We start from the raw sequence: 7,789 nt of genomic DNA, 5'->3' as shown, positions 1-7,789 counted from the left end.
ACTGCTTGGGGTCTGGACTACAAGTAGCCCAAAGCACAGCCTCCGGGAAAGCCAAGAAGCATATGCTGCTTCAAATGGTCACTGTGTCCAGGGGTTCGGGTTGCACAGTTCCCACGTGGGCTTTGGATCTCAGAGTTGCTGAGAGCACGGATCGGCCTCGGGGAAGCTTGGAAACCCACCTCCTGTGTTGCAAAATCATCAGTGTCCTTTGGGAGCAGCGTCGATGCAAACCGGACAGATGCGTCTTTGGTGCCTGCCTTGCAGGGTAGTAACTCCTTTACTCCAAGGGAGATTCTTCAGTCATCCAACGTCGTGTAGATAGTAGAAGTTCTAGTAAATCTGTAGAAGAGTTTCGTCCAGGTAAATCTAAAGTCCTGTAGTCAGGGGTTCCTACTTTATACCCAAAGAAGTGGTGGGACAAACTCTGGTGACCCACCTATGGGAGGGTCAGTAAAGAGGGGTGGCTACACCCATTTCCTTTGTCCAGTTTCGCGCCAGAGCAGGGGCTGGTAGCCCCTGCAACCGGTTTGAGCTGGACTATGCACAGAGCCCCCACTGCCCCCAGTGCAGACATCACAGCACTCTTGGAGTGCACCCACCCAGCTTCTATACACTAAAGCCTGTCTGAGAGGTGGTTACACCTCCCTGTGACAGGAAACCTATTGTCCAGGCCTCCCCTGCCGGAGTTTCATCCAGCAGCAGGAGGGCAGACTCGTGTCTGTGGCTGGCAGCATCCATTTTGCGATGCCAGGGTCTGTTAAGCTGGTACCGGGTATACCGGTGCTGTCATGTTTTTCCCTTTAGTAGGGTAGAATCATACCTCCCACACCAGTTACTGGTGTGGGGGTATAATTCCAAGGTGTTTGACACCAAACACAACATTTTTCCATGCAGTCATTCCAAAATTAGCATTTACCGCGAGGTTATAATGCACTAAAGTATATATGGTTGGCTGCATCACAATCAACCCAGGAATAAAAGTTCCGAAAGCTGCAGAGGAGCTCTGCTCATGCATGGGCACCCTCTCACATGAAACCCAGCACCCTGCCTTCAGGATTGTTAAGGCCTGCCATAGGGGTGACTGATGGATTTACAGGTGCAGTGATATGGAGAGATATAGGTAACCTATATCTCAGTAAGGGGTGCATACACCACCTTACACAGGCTGCTGTAGCAGACCTGTTGTGTCATTTTAAATGGCTTCCCAGGGGTGGCACAATACATGCTGCAGCCCCTGGTAGGCCTCTAGGGTACCTATGCCCTGGGTACATAGTATACCATATACTAGGGACTTATAAGGGTGCACCAGAATTCAATCTGGAGTCTACCTAAAGTACATATAATCAATTTAGAGAGGAAGCAGCTAGACTGGGGCCCTGAATAGCATGGTCCCAGCCAGACTAAAACAGTGAAACCTCAGCAAAAAATGGGGCTATCCATAAGAAGCAGATCCTACTCTCCTACAGTATGTGCCTAAGTACTTACCATAAAAATTTAGGGGAGAAAGCGGAGAGACTGGGGTCCTGATTTCCTATAAACCCCCCCCCCCTCATAAGGAGATGAGACTAACCTTGCCCTCTTGAGTATTCATTTTCTAACTGGAAATATCTGTGGAGTCCATCTGTGTTGGCATGGTCTCTGAGGCACTGCCTTGGGTTGGTTCAGATCCTTTTTAGAGGGTCACAAGCAATCTGTATGGCTCTCACCCTACAAGTCCAACGTGGTAAATATGAACTGTGGTGTCCCACAGGGTTCCTCTCTTTCCCCGATTCTCTTCAATGTTTATAAATGGCCACTCATTGCCAGACTTCGTCAGATGGGGATTAAAATATATAACTATGCTGATGATATGCCGCTAATTTTTACCATTGAAGAGTCACGTAAATCAAAGGAATTTGTTAGGAACTCATGCTGTTTATCAAGAATTGTATGAACAGCAATCAATTAAAATCGAATTTGGAAAAAAACGAAATCATCATTCCCCCCCCCCTCCAAAAAAAAATTCTGTTTTGGACTCCCGCACACTGGCCTCTGGAGTTAGATGGCGCGCATCCTAAGCCCGTGATCCGAGTCTGGGCATATGCGGACCTCTCAATGATTTCGCAGATTGGCTCAGTCACATCTGCTTGCATTGTCCAACTTCGGAAATTGCGAAAGATTAGAAGATTTTTCAGCAGAGAAGCTAGCATCCAAATCATTATCCCCTTGATACTTTCCAAAATTGATTATGGGAACGCGATATACCTCGGCCTCCCTCAAAATCAGAAGCATCGTTTGCAGATGATTCAGAATCAAGCAGCCTGAATCATCTACCAACAAGTTAGACGGTGCCATGTTAGACCGCTGCTGAAAGAGCTCCACTGGCTGCCGGTGGATCAGCGATCTCTGTTTAAAACTGAATGTTTCCTATTCAAAGCCATACATGGGCTGTGTCTCAAATTCATATCTTCGAGTCGTTAAATAATGCTCTCAGCGCACCTTCAGATCCATGAATATAAATCTTTTGGTAGTACCTAGATTCAGACACAAACGCACCGGAGGGTCACGGTTTTCTGTACTTGACCCGAAATTGTGGAACTCCCTGCCAACTTCCCTGAGACTTGAAGAAGACTATCTGCAATTTAGAAAGCTGCTAAAGACTTGGCTTTTTACTCTAGCTCATAATTAGACTGCTTCCGGTGTCGATTTCTCCTACTCAAACCTTAGCGCCAAGAGACCTGCTGGTGTACGTGCGCTTTAGAAATTCATAATTAACATAACATAACTCCCATGTCTATGTTCCACTGTATAGTCCATCCCCTGTAGGGAAATGGATGACCTCAAAAGTTTGGGGGTTGTACCCTTCATCTGTTCAAGCCATAAGAGTGGCGTGTGATCTGTCTGAACAATGAAGTGAGTGCCAAACAGGTATGGCCTCAGCTTCTTCAAGGTCCAGACCAGAATAAGGGCCTCCCTCTCAATGACTGACCAATGTTTCTCACTGGGGGTCAACCTTCTGCTGATCAAAGCTACTGGTTGAACCTGGCCCTCTGCAATAAGTTGTGATAACATAGCTCCTACCTCTATCTCAGATGAATTTGTCTGGACAATGCACGTTTTGGAGTAGTCAGGACTTTGCAGTATGGGAGCAGTGCACATGGCCTGCTTTGGATCATCAAATGCCTTTTGACGGCTTACTGTCCACTGAATTTTCTTGGGCATTCTTTTTGATGTCAGATCATTTAGAGGAGTAACAATGGACACATATCTTTTCACAAATCTTTTGTAGTACCCAGTCAGGCCCAAGAAAGCTCTCACCTGAGTCTGGGTAGTGGGAGCAACCCAGTCCACAATGGTCTGGATTATGCCTTCTAATGATTGTACCTGGCCTCTACCTACTATGTGGCCCAAGAATACAACATTGCTCAGCCTTCCTGAATGTACCTACTGTACCCATGTTGCCTGACTTGCAGCGTTCTGTGTGATGTACTTGGTGAACTGATGTGTGTTAATAAAAAGTTTTACATAAAAACAAAACATTGCTCAGACTTATCTGGCACTTAGTGGCCTTGATAGTGAGGTCTGCCTTTTGCCTCAAGAACATTTCTGAGGTTGGCCAGGTTATCCTCCCAGGTGGAGCTGAAGATGGCTATACCATCTAGATATGCTGCACTATAGGCTTCCAGACCGGTTAAGACTTTTTTCACCAGCCTCTGAAATGTGTCAGGTGCATTCTTCAGACCAAAGAGCATCACAATAAATTGATAATGCCCACTAGGGTTTGAGAATGCTGATTTTGGCTTGACATCTTCAGCTAGTCTGATTTGCCAGTAGCCAGCTGTCAGGTCAAATGTGCTCAAAAACTTGGCTGAGGCCAAAGCATCTGAGTTCATCTGCCCTGGGAATTGGATGAGCATCAGTCCTAGTGACTGCATTTAGGCCTCTGTAGTCCACACAAAACCTCATCTCTCTTTTTCCACCCTTGGTGTCAGGGTTTGGTACAAGGACTAACCCAGGGGCTGTCGGAATGCACAATACCCCCAATTCCAGCCTATTTTATACCTCTGTCCTGATGCAGTCCCTGACATAGTCAGGCTGTCTGTAGATTTGATTCTTCACAGGCAGACTGTTGTGTGTTTCCTCTTCATGGGTACACCAGGTGATTTGACTGGGTGTCAGGGAAAACAGGTGTCTGTACTGATTGAGGACTTGCCTGAAATCAGTCTGCTGTTGATCAGCGAGGCTGCCTGCCAAGGCTACTCCATCTACTGAGCCATCATCAGGGTTCTGAGTGACGAGATCAGAGAGATGGTCACTCTCTTCCCCCAGTCCCTCATCAGTTGCAATTAGCAAGCCCATGCCAGCCCTGTCAACAAAAAGTTTCAGGCGGTTCACATGAAGTACCATATGAGGACTTCTTGGAGTACCTTGGACCACCAAGTAGGTGACCTCACTTTTTTGTTCAAGGATGGTGTAGGAACCACTCCACCTGTCTTGGAGAGCTTCTGGAGCCACAGGCTCCAACACCCATACTTTCTGGCCTGGCTGGTAAACAGTCAAGACAGCCTTTTGGTCATGCCAAGCTTTTAAAAGTTCTTGGCTGGCCCCCAGGTTTTGCTGGCCTTCTTCATGTACTAAGCCATGCGTGAACGCAGACCAAGGACATAGTCTGTAATGTCCTGTTTAGGAGGTTTGAGAGGTTTCCCCCAACCTTCCTTCACTAGCACAAGTGACCCCTAACGGGATGTCCAAACAGAAGCTTAAATGGGCTATAGTAAACCCCCTTCTGAGGAACCTCTCTGTAGGCAAAGAGAAGGCAGGGTAATAAGACATCCCATTCTCGCCTAAGCTTGCCTGGGAATCCGATGATAATACCCTTGAGGGTCTTGTTGAACCTTTCAATAAGCCCATTGTATTGTGGATGGTAGGCTGTGATAAACTAATAGTTTACTCCACACTTCCCACATTGCAGTGATGTAACTTGGCATGGAGTTGGTACTTCTATCAGTTAAGACCCCTTAGGGAAGCCCACTCTGGAAAATATTCCCATGAGGGCCCTAGCCACCACAGGAGCTGTGGTGGTCCAAAGGGGAAATAGCTTCTGGGTACCTAGTGGCATGGTCCACCACCACTAGTATATAACTGTGCCCAGATTCAGTTGTTGGGTTCAAGGGTCCAACAATGTTAATCCTTACCCTCTCACAGGGGATCCCAACCACTGGAAGTGGAATTAAGGGGGCCTTTGTGGTGCCACCTGACTTACCACTGGCTTGGCAAGTAGGACAGGAGCGACAAAACTCCTTTCTGTCTTCGGGCATATGGAGCCAGTTAAAGTGAGGGACAAGCCTGTCCCAAGTCTTGCTTTGCCCTAAGTGTCCTGCAAGAGGAATATCGTACCAGGGAGAGTAGGAAACCTCTGAACTTCTGGGGTATTACCAACTTCCTCGTGGCACCTGGCTTGGGGTCTCTGCCCTCAGAGTATAGAAGTATATCCTCCCAATAGATCCTATGGGACCCACTGATATTCCCTGCTTCCTCAGCAGCAGCTTGCTGTCTGAGGGGTTCAAAAGAGGGGCAGGACTACTGCTCCAAACTCAAATCTGACCTGGAAGGGACCCTGCCACAAAGCACTGCCTGGTCAGGCCTGAACTCCTCTGGGACAATGCCTTTACAGGGGCTAAGATCATCTCCCTCAGGAAGCTGATCTTCACTGAGAGTTTATGAGGGGGGCAATTCCTTACCCTTTCTGCTCCTTCTCTTGGAAAGCACCTGTCCATTTTTCCAGGGTCCAGTGCTTTTTCAGTGGTGAGCTGTTTGGCCTGAGCCCTAGTGACTGAAAACACACTGGCAGAAATGTCCATCATCTATGCATGAGTCCTGAACTCCACTTCAGACCAGGCTGACGTCTCTAGATCATTGCCCAACAAACAATCTACTGGTAGGTCTGGAGATACCACAACCCTCTTAGGTCCAGTTACCAATCCCCAGCTGAGATTCACAACTGCGAAGGAATGATCAGTCCTGACATTGCTAGCGTTGGTTACTTGATACATCTGTTCAAATATGATCTGCTCAGGATACGGAAGTATCTATGACACCATAGTGACACTGGCCGCTGTGTCCCTATAAGCCATTGCCTCCTTCCCATTGATTAAAGGCCGTTGCTTGCACTTGTCCAAGTTATTGGGGCTTATTAGTAAGGTGGCAAGATCCATGCCACCATCACAGACTAAAACAGCCTGAGCTGGAGTTCTAACTAAGTCAGAACCCATCTCAGTACCCAAGGTTAACCCAGCTAATGCCTTGTGTACTGTACTACCACCTGTACATGTGCTAGAGGGAGCAGGTGCCTTAAAGGCAGAGGTAGTAGGAGTAGGTTCCTTGGCCTTCGGACAATCTGCATCTTTTGTCCAATGGGTCTTCACTTTACAGATGTAACACCGTTTCTTTTTTCTTACCTTGGAATTTTGGGACTCACCCCCAAATGCAGGTTTTTGGTGCCCTTGGGAAGACTCTTTCTTATCTTTAGCCTTGTCCCCACCCTTATCCTGGGATTTAGAAGAATCTTGCTTATCCTGGTCACCTCCATTACAATGGTTTTTTTGCTTAACCCTGGTGTGAACCCATTTGTTTGCCTTCCTTCCCAATTCTTGGGGAGAGGTCAGATCAGAGTCCACCAGTTACTGGTGCAAAAGCTGGTTCTGACAATTATTAAAGACCTGCTCCCTCAAAATCAAATTGTACATTCCTTGGTAGTCATGTACCTTGCTTCCATTAAGCCAGGCTTCCAGAGCCTTAATAGCAATGTCCAGTCAGTCAGTCAGTCAGTCAGTCAAAACCACTTTAATCGATTAATTAAAATCACAAAAGTACATCACAATTCTACAGATAATTAATTAGACACAAAGACAATATAATAAAAATTCATCCCAACAAATACATATATCACTAAGATCATGAGGTAAGTTGTAGATCACATTTTTTCCGTGCCCGAGCTGCAGCAACTAAAAAGTTAGCGATTATTAAAAATGATCCAAGGGCAATTTAATAATTGCAAGTACATCAAAGCAGGTTTTACTTGATAAAAGCTTCTCCCTTGCAACAATGGTATGATGTACTTCTTTCTGCTTTCAACATAATGTTTACAGAAAAAGATAAAGTGCACAGTGTCTTGGAGTGAGCAACCATCACAGTTACACAAAGCAGCATCTACGGGTTTACTCCATCCTTGAAAGCTCCCTAAAACAAATCTGGTCAACAACCAACGATGATAGTGGTTCCTGACCAGCTTAAGGTAGGGCTCAATCTGGGGAGAGGTTATTAATAAAAAATGAGCCCTAACCGAGGTTTTTGTAAGCTCCTCTTCCTCCCGCTCTTGCGACCTTAAGTTTAAAAACTGAACTTTAACCCAGCCAATATCCCCCTTAGTAATTGTTTCTGGGTTCTCATAAATCTCAGGACGCCCTAGCTTATAAAACATTTTCTTGATATACAAGAGCCAAGGGATATCAGCCATTCTATCTAAACTAGTGCAATCTTTTAAGATCAATCTGTTAAGGGAAAGTTCAGGATTCAACCATGTTTTCAACCAGAATGTTAAGGGAGCCAAACTGATATGATCCGAGACAAAACCCATCCCCAGTTCTTGGTGTATTGAAAAAGTTGGAGATGATTGGGGGATAGAGAGAATTGAGCGAAACAATTTGTTTTCTGCCAACTGGATCCCCTCCGCTTTTTTATAGCCCCAAATAGCAGCACCATAAACCGCTATAGCTAAACATTTCGCCCTGTAGATGGCAAGAACAGCGTC

Source organism: Triturus cristatus, chromosome 11, assembly GCF_964204655.1.
Source record: "Triturus cristatus chromosome 11, aTriCri1.1, whole genome shotgun sequence".
Lineage (NCBI taxonomy): Eukaryota > Metazoa > Chordata > Amphibia > Caudata > Salamandridae > Triturus > Triturus cristatus.
Note: the sequence above shows the minus strand (reverse complement) of the source record.